An 18,405-nucleotide genomic window follows, 5' to 3' on the forward strand; every position below is an offset into this window, starting at 1 on the left:
ATTTATAGAGGATGGTCAGAAAAGTTTGTAAGGGCGTCGTAAGGGAAGTGGTGCTGAAAAATAATTGTTCGAAAAACATTGGATACGTTACATCGTTTCCGAGTTATATAGCATCGAAATTGGCTGATTTAATATACAAGTATATTTTAATAGGCTGGAAACTACCATTAAGTAAATTTTTACGTAATACTAGGTATTTTAACTTATGTTTTTAATGTGAAAAATAATATTTACAGTAATTTAAAGGCCCTTTTCCCATGAATCAGGTTATAATGGACAATCATGTGAAATTTAAGATGTTTCTTGCGAATTAAACGTTCGAAGATATTCACTACATTTACATTCACATAAAAGTATGCAGCTATATGTCTGCTGCAAATTATTCGGCTGTAATTCTCTGATGATAACTGAAATTTCACTGTAACACAAACAACATTGTCTGTTTTATGTAAAAATATGCGATTTTCCGGGTCAGAATGCAGAAGACAAACTGTTTTCTGCGCTGTAAGTACCCCGTTTTTCAATTTTAATAAGTGGTTGTTATGACGCCTCTATAAACACTTTATACAACAACAAATTGTTACAGTGCAAGCGGTGACATACCGTGAGGGCACCTCGCACATTGCTAAAAGAATTCGCCGAGCCCGCATCTCGTGGTCGTGCGGTAGCGTTCTCGCTTCCCACGCCCGGGTTCCCGGGTTCGATTCCCGGCGGGGTCAGGGATTTTCTCTGCCTCGTGATGGCTGGGTGTTGTGTGCTGTCCTTAGGTTAGTTAGGTTTAAGTAGTTCTAAGCTCTAGGGGACTTATGACCACAGCAGTTGAGTCCCATAGTGCTCAGAGCCATTTGAACCATTTTTGAATTCGCCGATGCTTGCCACTAAAAATAGTTGAGTAACAGTTGCCTTCGACCTGATGACATTCATGATCTGATCGTTCAATCAGGTATCGACTGAAATTGAAAAACACCTTGTGACTGAAGCAGAATATTATTTTTTATTTTGATTAGCAATCGCAGTCCTTACGACAGAGTGCATAGTGCACGAAATTATTATCTGTATTACTAAACGATTTAAAAATATCACTGTCTTACACAATTCGAGTTGCAGGTTGCCTATCCACTAACGTCCATGAGAGACAAAAATTTAATTTCCAGTATTTCATAGAATTATTGGCTGACTTTAAAAATTAAAAATGCTGTCACAATTTGCTGATTAAGAGATATAATCTTACCTTAAAAATTTACCACAATACGTCAGTTACTGAAGTGACAAACTGTGTAAATGTCTTAATAATGCGTAAATAACAGCGTGCAAATTTTCCGGACTATATTCGTCTAGTGTTGTATTTGATCACGAGAGCACTTCGCGACTTCCAACAAATACAGACACGCACACAAAATAACGAAAGGAAAAATAGTCCATCGCTTGTTACATTTTCGTTGCTCATGCAGAAAAGTTTCAGCATCAGGCATGACGTTTCAATTTATTCCTTCTTTACTGCTAAGTCTATTCGCAACACATTTTGTAGAAATTATACACATATTCCACTGCACCTGGTACAATGAGTCCTACACCTACTTTCTGGCTACGCGTATTTAGACACACACCACCTGCATCTCTGCGGTGAGAAAGTGCACTTGCACGCGAGTACAAAAAAAATTACAGAAAAACGCTTACCTCCCTGTTCACTCAGACATTCCAAGCATGAGCAGAGCAAGAGGCTTCGCTCTCGTCACCCATCCCTGGAAGCCGCAAGGGTGTTTGTTGACGACGTCTTTGATGTTAATGACTGCAGAACACCCACATGGCAGGTTAATGCTGCGACGGAACAACTTAAGATGCCTGCATATCAGCCACTCCCCCTGGTTCTAAATGCAACGCACAGTCTGTTCGGCTCTTAGCCGAACAAGAATTAACAGTAGAAGGTGAAGTGGCAGAAAATATCTTCTGTAAGTTGTGGCTGTAGTGCTGAAACGCAGACTGTTCATCACGTAGTTGCCGACCGTTGTGGCCGAGCTGTTCTAGACGCTTCAGTACGGAACCGCGCTGCTGTTACGGTCGCAGGTTCGAATCCTGCCTCGGGCATGGATGTGTGTGATGTCCTCAGGTTAGTTAGGTTTAAGTAGTTCTAAGTCTAGGAGACTGATGACCTCAGATACTAAGTCTCATAGTGCTTAGAGCCATTTGAACCATCACGTAGCTCAAGAATGTCCTTTGAGAACTTTCCCTGGTGATCCAATAGAGTATCCTGGTGATAACGGAGGTATCAGTAGACTACATTCGTGGCCTGGATATTACTTTGCAATTTGAAATATTTGTAATATTATTTTTGTGATGTAGCCGTACGCTAAAACGTTAAACAAATTACATCATTGTACAACACACAGTTCAGGAGATAGGATGTCATAAACATTGAGCAGCCGGCCGGGGTGGCCGAGCGGTTAAAGGCGCTACAGTCTGGAACCGCACGACCGCTACGGTCGCAGGTTCGAATCCTGCCTCGGGCATGGATGTGTGTGATGTCCTTAGGTTAGTTAGGTTTAAGTAGTTCTAAGTTCTAGGGGACTTATGACCACAGCAGTTGAGTCCCATAGTGCTCAGAGCCATTTGAATTTTGAAGATTGAGCTTTGTGAAACGGGTGTTTTATACTCTGGAGTTAAGAGTTTAAAGAATCGGGAATGGAGCTGCAGGTTGTTGCTACGTAAGGATTTGTTAAGGCAAATTTTCGGCTTTTATTGTGTACAACAATAAATGAGTAAAAATACGACAGAAACTAGAATTTTGGTTTTTCTTCTTTCGTCTACATCTATACAGGCACTCCGCAAGCCACGTTACGGTGCGTGGCAGAGGGTAACCTTTACCAATACTTGTCAATTCCTTTCCTGTTGCTCTTTTAAATAGATCGAGGGAAAAACGACTGTATGCATCCGTATGAGCCATAATTTATCGTATCTTATCTTTGTGGCCCTTACGCGCAATGTATGTTGGTTGGCGAGTGTAGAATCGTTTGGCAGTCACATGCCAGTCCTCTGCATTTTTTTTCGATAGTGTTTCCCGAAAAGAACGTCGGCTTCCCTTCAGGGACTCCCATCTGAGTTCCTGAAGCACCTCCGTAACACGTTTTGTTCGAATCTGGCGGTAACAAATCTAGCAGCCCGCTTCTGATTTGTTTCCGTTCCTTCCGATCTGGTACGGATCCCAAACACTCGAGCAGTACTCAAGAATACGTCGCACAAGTGTCCTATATGCAGTTTCCTTTACAGGTGAACCACTCTTTCCTAAACTTCTACCAATAAACCGAAGTCGACTAGTTGCCTACTCTTTCACAGTTCTCACATCCTCGTTCCATTTCATATTGCTTTGCAGCGTTACGCCCCGATATTTAAACGACGTGACTGTGTCAAGAAGGACATTAATGTTCGGATACGGTATCCGAACATTGTAGGTTTGATCTCCTACTGATCCGTTTTTACATACGTTTTTCGACATACAGGGCTAGCCGCCATTCATCACACCAACTGGAAATTTTGTCTATGTCGTCTTGTGTCTTCCTACAGACACTCAGTTTCGACACCTTACCGTACACCACAGCACCATCAGCATACAACCACCGATTGCTGTCCACCCTGTCAGCCAAATTATTTATGTATGTAGAGAACAAAAGCGGTCCTATCACCCTTCCCTGGGACACAACTGACAGTACTCTTGTCTATAATGAACACTTTAAGGAGTTCTCGAGGCATTCACATATCTGTGGACTTATTCCGTATGCTCGCACCTTCGTTAACAATCTGCAGTGGGCCAACGTGTCAAATGCTTTCCGTAAATCTAGAAATATTGAATCTGCCTGTTGCCCTTCATCCACAATTCTCAGTATATCATGTGAGAAAAGGGCAAGCAGAGTTTCGCACGAGCGATACTTTCTAAAACCATGCTGATTCGTGCACATAAGCTTCTCAGTCTCAAGAAAGTTTATTGTATTGGAACTGAGAATATGTTTACATGGTTATTCTCGGCCATAATGGCTATATTTGTGAACCGTGGCTGTGTGGAATAATTATTTATTTCTAATTTCTGCTAACAGTCACTTTTTTATTTTGTGTGTAATCTAACATAATACAGTGCGGTTCGAACATGTTCTGTTCCATCTTCAGGCGTTTATAAAAATGGTTCAAATGGCTCTGAGCACTATGGGACTTAACTGCGGAGGTCATCAGTCCCCTAGAACTTAAAACTACTTAAACCTAACTAACCTAAGGACATCACATACATCCATGCCCGAGGCAGGATTCGAACCTACGACCGTAGTGGTCACGCGGTTCCAGACTGTAGCGCCTAGAACCGCTCGGCGACTCCTTCCGGCCACGCGTTTATACATACATACATACATATAGTGATATGTTACTTAAAAATAAACAGCTCCGCGTTACACCAGTGCTGCAAGTGAAGCAGCAAGATGATGAAGTCTAAGTGATCAACTGTCATATAAAAGCCTTTCACACTATTTTCGCAACACATAACTGATGCAGATCTATCTGCATCCTATACAGGCTGTGATATCATACATAATCAACCACAAGGAAGGAATCCATCAGAAGACAACACTGATTTCGATTTCTAGCCATCCACTGCGCCCCTCCTCCCCCCAAATGTCACACCAGCCGCTACAGTAACAAACAATGGACAAAGAGTTCTAGATTCATCTAGTTTAAGACTGTTTATTTTTAAGTAACATTTCTCTGTATGTATGTATGTATGTATAAACGCCTGAAGATGAAGAGAATATGTTCGAAACGCGTTGTATTATGTTAGATTAAACACAAAATAAAAAAGTGACTGCTAGCAGAGATTAGAAATAAATAATTATGTTTACATGGTATTCAGGTCATTTACGGAATCTAAATCTAAAATTCGTACCCTATCGCGTGCGACAGCACGGTATAGAGCGCCAGTAGGCCGAGGACGTTAATACAAAGCGACGGGTCGTGCTAAATCAGGGGCAGCGCCCCGTCGCTCCCAGGCCCAGAGAGAAGCCATTCGTGGTGTGCGAAGCCACGCAACGACACTCGTAGCGTCTTAACGGGACAGGCGTCACCTCCGGTTGCTCGCACTGGCCTCCACAGCGCAAGCGGCAACACCAGCGACTGCAGGAAGGCGGCTTAATGCGCAATAAAAGAGTAAAGAAAGGCTATCTCAGCATTCAAGGTGGGACGCGTGTTCGTAAACGTGTGCCGGACGTTCACTAGGTAGTGCATACGCACCAACACGGGCACAGAAAGATATGATGCTACAGGGGCTGAACAAAAATATGCGAATGCCGCGAGAAATGGTTGGACGAACATAAATGCAGATGCTATACGAGCCGGGATGTGGCGCTGTTGTAGCTGACCACGAACGGCACGTGTGCAGTGGCACGTTTCAGATATCGCGCTCACAACAGTGGCCAAGCTGTTGGTGCTCTTGTAGTGGGTTCCCGCGCGACCGCTACGGTCGCAGGTTCGAATACTGCCTCGGGCATGGATGTGTGTGATGTCCTTAGGTTAGTTAGGTTTAAGTAGTTCTCAGGTCTAGGGGACTGATGACCTCAGATGTTAAGTCAAATAGTGCACAGAGCTAATCTCACAAAAAAAAAAAAGTTCAAATGGCTCTGAGCACTAAGGGACTTAACTTCTGAGGTCATCACTCCTCTAGAACTTGTTGTTGTTGTTGTTGTTGTTGTTGTGGTCTTCAATCCTGAGACTAGTTTGATGCAGCTCTCCATGCTACTCTATCCTGCGCAAGCTACTTCATCTCCCAGTACCTACTGCAACCTACATCCTTCTGAATCTGCTTAGTGTATTCATATCTTGGTCTCCCTCCACGATTTTTACCCTCCACGCTGCCCTCCAATGCTAAATTTGTGATTCCTTGATGCCTCAGAACGTGTCCTACCAACCGATCCCTTCTTCTAGTCAAGTTGTGCCACAAACCTCTCTTCTCCCCAATCCTGTTCAATACCTCTTCATTAGTTATGTGATCTACCCATCTAATCTTCAGCATTCTTCTGTAGCACCACATTTCGAAAGCTTCTATTCTCTTCTTGTCCAAACTATTTATCGTCCACGTTTCACTTCCATACATGGCTACACTCCATACAAATACTTTCAGAAACGACTCCCTGACACTTAAATCTATACTCGATGTTAACAAATTTCTCTTCTTCAGAAACGCTTTCCTTGCCATTGCCAGTCTACATTTTATATCCTCTCTACTTCGACCATCATCAGTTATTTTGCTCCCCACATAGCAAAACTCCTTTACTACTTTAAGTGTCTCATTTCCTAATCTAATTCCTTCAGCATCACCCGACTTAATTCGACTACATTCCATTATCCTCGTTTTGCTTTTGTTGATGTTCATCTTATATCCTCCCTTCAAGACACTATCCATTCAGTTCAACTGCTCTTCCAAGTCCTTTGCTGTCTCTGACAGAATTACAATGTCATCGGCGAACCTCAAAGTTTTTATTTCTTCTCCGTGGATTTTAATTCCTACTCCGAATCTTTATGTTTCCTGCTTGCTCAATATACAGATTGAATAACATCGGGGAGAGGCTACAACCCTCTATCACTCCCTTCCCAAACATCCATGCCCGAGGCAGGACTCAAACCTGCGACCGTAGCGGTCGCGCGGTTCCAGACTGTAGCGCCTAGAACCGCTGGGCCACCCCGGCCGGCGCTGTTCTCACACAGCTCAATAACATCCATAAATCCTTCGATAATTTATCTGCAGAGTAAGCGGCGATTTTGTTTTTGTAAACCACACTACTGCTTACGCGCGCTGCTGTGGAGTCGCCATTTTTACTTAGTGCGATCACGCTGCTCTCTGCCGACGCGGGAATATAAATTGTTTGAGGTGCTCTAGCATATTGTGCAATTTTGTAATCTTATTTACTGTAATGTGAGGGGTTATTTACTGTAATGTGAGCTGTTTGAATGCGACACACTGTGCAACTTTGAGCAAAAGTTGGTCTTAATAAGCAGAATTAAAAAGTTGCGCAGTTTGGGAAATGTATAATGTGTAGACGTCACGCCATACAACATTCTAGGAGTAACTCTGTGTAGAAATATGACGTAAAATTACCGCGTAGAGTGAGGTGCTGATAAAAACATTGTACAACTATGATACGTACATTGGTACGTTCTTGAAAGTGAAGTCTGTCTAGAAAACAGACGGCAAACAATACGCTTGCCGCGCGGGATTAGCCGAGCTGTCTCAGGCGGTGCAGTCATGGACTGTGCGGCTGGTCCCGGCGGAGGTTCGAGTCCTCCCTCGGGCATGGGTGTGTGTGTGTGTGTGTGTGTGTGTGTGTGTGTGTGTGTGTGTGTGTGTGTTTGTCCTTAGGATAATTTAGGTTAAGTAGTGTGTAAGCTTAAGGACTGATGACCTTAGCCATTAAGTCCCATAAGATTTCACACACATTTGAACATTTGAAAACAATTCGCTTGAATACTGTGGAAGTATATGGAATATATTTAAGATCGTATCAACATAAGGTATCGAGGGTTTACAAAAACAAGGCGTAGCGATAGCTCACAGACTTTCTAGCTCACGAGAGAGTACAACAGAAATGTTCAAAATAGTTAACTGGCAGACTCCCTATGAAAGAAGTCATGCATCTCCCAAGAATTTCCTTACAAACTTTACTCAATTTTCCATAGGTGCTTGCCAGAACGCGACAGCAATATAAAACAGGAAACCCTTCCTGATGTTCTGAACAATTATATTTATACGTGTATGTTATTCTATCCATGTTGGATATTTTTGAATCTTATACATAAAAAATGCAAGCATTTCGGGGTATTTTTATCTATGAAACAACTACTAAAGTGGCATTCAATCCTCAAATATTCTTGCACAGTGTGGAGCAGAGGACATGCTGTTGATCAAAACATCTATCTAACGAAAATGTTATCCACCTGAAGATGGGCATGGTATCTCTGTTAGGGCACTAAAATAAAGCATTTAAAAAGTATTTGTGGCTCCTTGTGTCATTCACCAATTATATTTATATGGTCACGAACCGGCTTTGGGCTCCTTCGGCCATCGCCGTGCAACAACTGAACGTCTCAAACACAGATAAAATCACATGCAACTTGCACAGATGTTATTTATACAGAAGATACCATGGAAGTATACCTCCATGGAAGATACAATAGACAGAAGAATGATGACATGTAGAAAAGCAAAAATTTTATCTCGCTCGAAATACTGGTAACCGACAAATAAAAAAAGAAAAAATTAACCAAATTCAATTTCATTTTTTCGTTTTAAATTAAATTTTAGTTACAAATACTAGATTAAAATTATATATGCAACTTTATAATCGGTTGTCAAATGTATGTTCACATAAAACATTTATGTACATTTAGTTAATGTAACTATTTCTGCGTGTCGTAAGAAAATGTAATACTTTCCTATTTAAACACTCTACGCATTATAATTTTTGTATCCTTTCTATCTTCTGGATAAACAATATCTGTGTAAATCGCAGTTCACTTTATCTGTGTTAGAGACATTCAGTTGTCACAAGGCGATGGTCCAAGAAGCCGAAAGTCGGTTCGTGACCAATAGAATTTCGCAGGATAATAGGAAGTGTTTCCTGTTTGATATTGCTTATGAAATTTCAATAACTGTGTTTCTCCAATTTCCGACTGCTCTAACCCGTAGAGATTGTGCAGTTAAAATCACAAGAATAATAATAATTGTCACAGAGCGTACAAGAAGTCATTCATCCATGCTTTATCTGTGAATTAAATGGGAAAAACCCTAATATACAGCACAAAAAAGCACCCTCAACCACGCACTTCGCACTGGCCCGTAGAGTGTAGACGCACATGTAGACACTGTCGAGAGAGCGTGACAAACAGAATGCGAAAAAACAGTTCTGAGAATAAGAAAACGGCCTTTCTGTTTCAGCTGAATAGCTGATTCAAATAGACGGTTCCAAGGCTGTTACCTCTAATCGTGCGGAACACGAAAGGTTTGTTTTCGTCGTTTCTCTCTATCGATTGCAGATTCCGTCAATTTCTGAAATGTCTCCCTGAAACGACTCATACGCTTCGTCGCCTTTTACGATGCTGCCCATTGCAGAGCGGTGTACGTGAAAATTCTCTTAGCGACAGTTCTCTTTGGTAGCTGTTCCCCGTCCCATTCCTTGGTCTCAACATCACAAAAACGTAGGCAAAAGGCAAAGCCCCATACCTCTGGGTAACTTTATCCATATTGTCATGGACAGGCGTATAGGACGAGTCTGCGAGTAAACTATGAGGATAGGATTCCCGTACAAACTCCCAACCTTTGCTCAGTCTAATCTCGCCACTTTCATGAATGATGATGAAATGATGAGGACAACACAAACACCCAGTCATCTCGAGGCAGGTGAAAATCCCTGACCCCGGGCCGGCCGGGGTGGCCGAGCGGTTCTAAGCGCTACAGTCTGGAACCGCGATGCTGCTACGGTCGCAGGTTCGAATCCTACCTCGGGCATGGATGTCTGTGATGTCCTTAGGTTACTTAGGTTTAAGTAGTTCTAAGTTCTAGGGGATTGATGACCTCAGAAGTTAAGTCCTATAGTGCTCAGAGCCATTTGAACCATTTGAACTTTGACCCCGCCGGGAATGAGGATAGGAATGCTACAAGAATGAAAGATATTTCTATTTAAATAGAGAGAAATATCGTCTTTCGTATCAAATGACAACGTACAATACTATTTTCCTCGTGCTTTTTGTTCGGGCATTAATATCCACGCTGCTCTGTGTATGCAAGCGGGAACCGCAACTCCATTTATCCTCACTTTTCATGTGTGAGGTTTACTTGCAAACCAGCAAACTTGCTCGCCCCGTTAAGTTGTTATAACATTTCATGTAGTTCGCCTCGGCATTCTGTAATCAGTAAAATCTGATATGTAAATCTCACCTGGCTTTTCTTAACTGAAAAAATGGTTCTCTTCCCCATCCAATCTAGGGACTTGAATTCGCGCTAGAGATTTGGTATGAATCTGTGTAAGACTGGAATTCCTTGTTTGACTACTCTTTTAATACTAGATTTTTCAGGCTACTTTTCTTCCAGTGCAAACTGGATTACGCTATTGTTATACGGTATCAGAGTGATTTAGCTTCTGTACATATAACCCATAGGTAATCTGTCAAATGGCTCTGAGCACTATACGACTTAACTTCTGAGGTCATCAGTCGCCTAGAACTTAGAACTAATTAAACCTAACTAACCTAAGGACATCACACACATCCATGCCCGAGGCAGGATTCGAACCTGCGACCGTAGCGGCCGCTCGGCTCCAGACTGTAGCGCCTAGAACCGCAAGGCCAGTCCGGCCGGCGGTAATCTGTCGAAGTCACTCAGTTATGCATGTTGATTCATTCTAGGAGAAACTCAAGTGTGCTGTTATAGTCATTTTACTAAGATATGAAGTTCCTCTTTTCGTTCTTCCGTGTTTGCGATTTAAAAACTGGGTTGTTTTGGAAATCAACCTTATGCAAACACAAACTAGTTTATTTTTATATTTCCCCACACATCTTTCGACACCAATGTGTCATCTTCTGTGGATTAAAGTTTTTATTTCTGTAAAGTACAATGTCACATTTGTAATAATATAACTACTGTAGGCCTAAGAAATACAATATTTGCAATTTGCTTCGTTTTGTTTGGACACTCACCTTAAAATGACATCGCTAATTGAACTGTTATTTCTCTTCTGTAGGTCCTTACAAAAGTTTCTACAACCTTTCGTTGTCCTACGACACTCGTTTTTCATGGGGTCCCTCTCAAGCAGCGAAAGTGTAATTATATCCACACTGTGTGATAGGTCGTGTTTACAGTGTTCTTGGAATCTGATACATTATGTAATTATCAGCAAGCCGCTGCGGTCGAGCGTTCTTAGGCGCTTCAGTCCGGAAACGCGCTGCTGCTACGGTCGCAAGTTCGAATCCTGCCTCGGGCATGGATGTGTGTGATGTCCTTAGGTTGGTTAGGTTTAAGTAGTTCTAAGTCTAGGGGACTGATGACAGACGTTTAGTCCCATACTGCTTAGGGCCATTTGAACCATATAATTAATAATACCGGTACGTTTCAGTATTGGGGTTCTGATATTATTATTATTGTTGAAGTTGTTGTTTATATGAATGTGTGGTGTCTGTTTTTTCGGACACGCTGGAAGATGTTGTTGATTTTGTTGTTGTTGTTGTTGTCGTCGCTGTTGTTGATGATGAAGATATTAAACAATATGTTATGAAGAACGTTACTTGAGGAAAATATATGTATATTTATTGGCTAAAAGGGTAAAAAATTATTTCAAAAGAAAGAAGAAGAAATATAACATTAGGAACCACTGTAAACCTGGATCAACATAAGAAGGTTGGGAGACGACCTTCGCCTTATGAAGTTATATTCGTATTACTACTGAAAAAGCTGAACATCAATTGTCAGACGGCCTATATACTTACCACAACATTTTTCGGGACTATATTATCCAATTATCGAGTGCTATAACAAAATACAATATGAATCGGATGCCGCAGTACTGATTACACATACTGAAAACCGTATAAATCTCTTTATTGCCTTGTCGTACAACATAACCAAGAAGCCAGCAGCACACCTACACTGTCAAACGTAACTCTCTTCCTTGAACATTTCGTAGTACCGCATATTACCCGCACAAAGCTCAGTTGTAAAATGAAGGAAGTTGCACCTACCAAAGAAACTACTATCTAGTTACGTACACCACATGCCCCCAACGATGCTACAGTCTACGGTTAAATTTTTGAACATTATGTGTCAAGTCCTTGCAGGTGCTTAACTCCAATACTGCACCGACGTAGCAACGTCTGCATCCCGTAGAACGGTCAACAGGAAACATTAAAACTTAATGACCCTAAGGAGAATAAGTTGTTGTCCGTTTCTCAAGGAGGACGACGCTAAACTCGGCACAAAAAGGTCCCGAGGACACTTATGTCTTGTCGTTTGCATCGTTGACGCGCTGCTCTCTTAAACGGCACAAAATCTCGTCTCCCCTAAATTTGATCACAACCAACCTTTTCCTTTAGTCTGCAATAGCTTCATGCTGTCTATGATGCTACCCAACGAACTCTCCTCATTCCTCAGGCACTTAGCCACCGCCGATGACCCGTTCTCTTTATTATTACGCTCTTTAAATCTTATTTTAAAGTTTCCTCCCGTTTGGACCACATAACTCATTTCTTATTGCTGACACTTTATTTCACGAACTCCCGCTTTCCCCATCCCGTTTCCTTGTGTACCAGTGTTACAGTTTACCCTGTGATCCTGGTTTTCGTCCGTCCTGAATACAATTTTCATCCCGTTCTTACTGAATAACCTCGCCAATTTATGTGAGATAATTCCCTTACATGGCATGACATGACTGTATTTCTGCGGATTTCTCTTGTTTTGTTCGTCTCTGTATCTAATTGCTGCATTAAACCTATCAATTAACCCGGCGTCAAAACCATTTTCTATCGCTGTTTACCTGAGCGCTTTCATTTCTTTAAGCTTGTTCATAGGATTTGGCTGCTATTGTGTCTGCATTCTTTCATATGGCCTCGATCGAGGGCAGAGCATGTTACTGTTCATTTCTTTATGCTTGTTCATAGGATTTGGGTGCTATTATGTCTGCATTCTTTCATATGGTCTCGATTGGGGGCAGAGCATGTTACTGTTCATTTCTTTATGCTTGTTCATAGGATTTGGGTGCTATTATGTCTGCATTCTTTCATATGGTCTCGATTGGGGGCAGACCATGTTACTGTTCATTTCTTTATGCTTGTTCATAGGATTTGGGTGCTATTATGTCTGCATTCTTTCATATGGTCTCGATTGGGGGCAGACCATGTTACTGTTCATTTCTTTATGCTTGTTCATAGGATTTGGGTGCTATTATGTCTGCATTCTTTCATATGGTCTCGATTGGGGGCAGACCATGTTACTGTTCATTTCTTTATGCTTGTTCATAGGATTTGGGTGCTATTATGTCTGCATTCTTTCATATGGCCTCGATTGGGGGCAGACCATGTTACTGGTGCACCTATTCTACTCAACACATTATGAGTTCTAGATAACACTCTCGGAAAGGCATCGGTTTGCTGCACCCCTCCGTACTTCAGTTTATGTACTACTTGGTACTGCATGAACGGCAATCATAATAATCCGGACACGAGGCCAGAGCCGCCACGTAATGAAAGACCATTAGCTTGAAGTCGTTAGGCAGCAGAAGCGCAGGACACTCGCTTCGCAGTCATGCGGTCAAATGGCAAGGCGGTCGTAATTAGAACAGCGGTAGGCCTCCCGGATATAAATTTCTCAACGCCCCTCCAGGACTCCTCGCTCAGTCACAAGTGTCGAATTGCTCAATACTTGACGCGGCTATTTACAGCTGCTGCGTTGCGGGCAGTGAAGGTTGAAGACTCCTTGCGCACGCCATTCAGAAGCACTGCGAATCAAAATCCGCTTTATTTAGAAGCAGACATTTACGTTTTCCAGGTCGATAGAAACGCTTTGTTGGAGGAGTATTTATTAAATTCGGGATTCAATTCTGAGAGGAGTTATCAGAGCTTCAATTGCGATGTATGATCTCGTCGTAGTCAGTGAGAAGAGCGCAAGCATTAAGGCGACTTTCTGAAAGAAGTTTACGATTAACACCCCGTCGACAGTGTGGTTTTTAGAGACGCATCTGATGTTTGTATTGGAGGGAAGTGGTAGACGGTTTTCTTCACAAAGTTATCGTCCCTGAATTTGCCTTAAAACATTATGGAAACCACGGGAAACGTTAAATCTGGATGGATAGGCGGCGGAATCTGGAGCACCACCACCCTGGTGGTAGCGTGGTTTGTGAAAGAAGTACCCAACCGCTCGAGCAGGGATATTTTCTTTGTCGGTAGTCGGAAAAATATCGGTCATCAACATGTTATGCTCTTTGAATTCCGCCTTCATTTGTAACAGCCACTGTCTTGTGGTGACAAACTGTTCCTATTTACACTCAGTTCTTAGTTGTGGGATTCTTTTTTGGGGATCTTAAGCACAAAACACCACATAATTTTCGTTCTGCAGAAAAGGGCCGCAAGAGTAATATTTAGAAGCAGCCGGCAGACTCATTGTAAGGAAACATTTAAAAATCTGAAAATTCTCACTGCACCAGCTGAGTACATCCAGCAATTTCCTGTGCATATCAGGGAAAACATAACTTAGTAATTTTTTCTAAGTATACTACCAGACAAAAAAATGTAAAGCACCCAGAAGGCATTGTCATATATAACGTCATACTAAAAAAATGGTTCAAATGGCTCTGAGCACTATGGGACTTAACTGCTAAGGTCATCAGTCCCCTAGAACTTAGAACTACGTAAACCTAACTAAACTAAGGCCATCACACACATCCATGCCCAAGGCAGGATTTGAACCTGCGACCGTAGCGGTAGCGCGGTTCCAGACTGTAGCGCCTAGAACCGCTCGGCCACTCCGGCCAGCACGGATGGTAGGAAGTGGACGCATTTTGAGGGTCGCTCTAGGAACTGCTGTCGTCACTAATACATATGAATATTGTAACCAGTATTGGAAGTGTATCAGAATTTGGAAATAAACCATATGATGGAAAATGACACCATAGCCAAAACTTTTTATTTAAAGACAGGAGTCAAACATCCTACCACAACCTATTTTTATAAACTTACTCACGAAACAGCAACAGCAGCCTGGAAGACACCGGCCAGAACTTCAACAACGTCGAAAAGTAAAGTACAAATTAATTCTGCTAGGCCTTCTTCACTTTGTCCCAATTTAAATAATTTAGGACAGAAGATGATTACTGGAATCTGGTCACACCGAAAAAGGTATTAGGACTTCAAATGGTTCAAATGGCTCTGAGCACTATGGGACTTAACATCTATGGTCATCAGTCCCCTAGAATTTAAACCTAACTAACCTAAGGACATCACACAACACCCAGCCATCACGAGGCAGAGAAAATCCCTGACCCCGCCGGGAATCGAACCCGGGAACCCGGGCGTGGGAAGCGAGAGGTATTAGGACTGGTGGATGAACTGACGTTAGAAAGGGAAGGCATATTCGTTGTCAAGGTCTGACGACTACAATGGAGGATCGCCGTATTGTGCAACCCCTTCAGATCTGTGCCTGGCATCCAGCAACAGGTAATAGACTCCCTGCAATATTGTGTATCACGTTGCACCATAGATCGGAGACCAGCAGCATACGGACTAGCGTATTACTGTTCCATGCGTAGGCTGCCTGTAACGCCACAACACGAACATCTGCGTTTGGAGTGATGCTGTGACCGGACTACTGGTAAATGGCGTCACACCGCATTCAGTGATAAATGACGACTCTGCACTACCTCGTGTGACCGTCGGTTGCGAGTTGGGAGGCGACATGGGGAGAGGCCCATACTTCCAGGGCTCTGGAGAGGAACAGTAGTGTTACTCTTGCCATCAAGGTATGAGCAGACATCTGGTAAGACTTCATGTCACCGGATAGCCGCCTAAAGGACTCTGACGGCACAGCCGTATGTCACGGGCATTGTCTTCACGTGTTACCATTTATGTAACAATACCGAGGTGCCATTTTTCAGCACGAAAATGCTCCTCTACACATGGTAAACGTCTGTATGAACTGTCTGGACGATTTGGAGGCTCTTCCGTGGCCAGCAAGATCCTCAATTCGGCGCCTCCCTCCACCAATAGAATATGTATTCGATGTTCTGTGGGTTACCTAAACCATTTCAGGCAAATACCCAAGCGGCTTACAGCAAAGTCATGGGTGACCACTTGTCCTCCCCTCTTAAAAAACCTTGTGCAGGTTGTTAAGAATATAAGTTCAAATGGTTCAAATGGCTCTGAGCACTATGGGACTTAACATCTGAGGTCATCAGTCCCATAGACTTAGAACTACTTAAACCTGACTAACCTAAGCACATCACATACATCCATGCCCGCGGATTAGAACCTGCGACCGTAGCAGCCGCATGGTTCCGGAATGAAGCGCCTAGAACCGCTCTGTCACAGTGGCCGGCAGAATATAAGTGCAGATACTTCAATTGAGGACTAAGGTCATTGTACCGAACAACATTACATCAGGGTTAAGTTCCTTTGCAGACTAATAATTGTAACTATTACAAGTAGTATATTTTTTAGTTGGTTAGTATCTCCAAGTACGCATGGCCCAAATAAGCCTTTAATGTTTATTTTTCCTTGTGCAGCAGGTCAGGTATTAGTGTGTGGATGGATCGACGCAAAACGGGTGGCCTTCACTGACAGGTGTGGTCCACTTCAAGCAGCAGCTACAACCGTGCATAAAACATCAGGTAGTCAACACTGTGATGTATTTTCCGAAACAGTGTTCGATGCAGAGAAAAAACAATCAACGTGCTGAAGTGGATACACATTAAGACACCAGTAACCACAATATCTGCACCCATACCCCTAACACGATGGATATTCTTTATATTCTATGTGTATCTACTCGTATAATTCGATCTTTCTATTTTCGTCGACGAATATTACATAACAGTGGGCGTACCCGTTATTGAATACATAAATAAATGGCTTTACGTACGAGGGAAGATCGTTAAGTAACGCACAACAATTTCATTACCAAGAAGTTTAATAGGTAACAAAAAATCACAAATGAACTTAAATCTTTTACCTACATTTCTACATAGGTAAGCCATTTCTCCCATCGTGGTACCAGTTTCAAGGTGCCCTGGTCGTAGAAGTCCTTTTGGTTGGAGTACTGGCGACTCCGGACTGCTGATTTCACTTTCGCATCAGTCACAAAGCATTGGCCGGCCAGGAATTTCTACTTGGGACCCGACAGATTCAAGTCCGTCCGTACAAGGTCCGGACTGTACGGCTGATGCCAGAGCAACTCCCACTCAGATTTGGTGGTTTTCAACGAATAGCAGCAGCAACATGGGGGCGAGCATTGCCATGAAAAAGTTTGACACGGTCCGCATTAGCGTGTGTTGTGGCGTTTATCAACACGTCGCTCTTAACGGAACAAAATCGACAGACGTAAAGGTAATATCCGGAATACCACAGGGAACTGTGATAGGACCGTTGCTGTTTACAACAAAAACAGTTTTGCATCAGCTCGATTCCGGGAGATCCGGAACCTGTACAGAAAATTGGAATAGAGATCAAAATAAATCTCATTTCCGCCATTTTTATTGCTCATGAAAACCATACATTGTAGGCTGTACCACCATACAGCGAGACCTTCAGAGGTGGTGGTCCAAATTGCTGTACACGCCGGTACCTCTAATACCCAGTAGCACGTCCTCTTGCATTGATGCATGCCTGTATTCGTCGTGGCGTACTATCCACAAGTTCATCAAGGCACTGTTGGTCCAGATTGTCCCACTCCTCAACGGCGATTCGGCGTAGATCCCTCAGAGTGGTTGATGGGTCACGTCGTCCATAAACAGCCCTTTTCAATCTATCCCAGGCATGTTCGATAGGGTTCATGTAGTCGAGCGATGTCATTGTCCGGAAGGAGGTCATTCACAAGATGTGTACGATGGGGGCGCGAATTGTCGTCCATGAAGACGAATGCTGCCGATATCGTAGCACAATCTGTCGGAGGATGACATTCACGTGTCGTACAGCCGTTACGGCGCCTTCCATGACCACCAGCGGCGTAAGTCGACCCCACATAACGTCACCCCAAAACAGCGGAGAACCTCCACCTTGCTGGACTCGCTGGACAGTGTGTCTAAAACGTTAAGCCTGACCGGGTTGCCTCCAAACACGTCTCCGACGATTGTCTGGTGGAAGGCATATGCGACACTCTTCGGTGAAGAGAACGTGATGCCAATCCTAAGCAGTCCATTCGGCATGTTGTTGGGCCCATCTGTAGCGCGCTGCATGGTGTCGTGGTTGCAAAGATGGACCTCGCCATGGACTTCGGGGGTGAAGCTGCGCATCATGCAGCCTACTGCGCACAGTTTGAGTCGTAACACGACGTCCTGTGGCTGCACGAAAAGCATTATTGAACATGATGGCGTTGCTGTCAGGGTTCCTCCGAGCCATAATCCGTAGGTAGCGGTCAGCCACTGCAGTAGTAGCCCTTGGGCGGCCTGAGCGAGGCATGTCATCGACAGTTCCTGTCTCTCTGTATCTCCTCCACGTCCGAACAACATCGCTTTGGTTCACTCCGAGACGCCTGGACACTTCCCATGATGAGAACCCTTTCCTGGCACAAAGTTACAATGCGGACGCGATCGAACCGCGGAATTGACCTTCTAAGCATGGTTGAACTACAGACAACACGAGCCGTGTACCTCCTTCCTGGTGGAATGGCTGGAATGATCGACTGTCGGA

The sequence above is a fragment of the Schistocerca americana genome, chromosome 1, assembly GCF_021461395.2.
Source record: "Schistocerca americana isolate TAMUIC-IGC-003095 chromosome 1, iqSchAmer2.1, whole genome shotgun sequence".
Taxonomy (NCBI): Eukaryota; Metazoa; Arthropoda; class Insecta; order Orthoptera; family Acrididae; genus Schistocerca; species Schistocerca americana.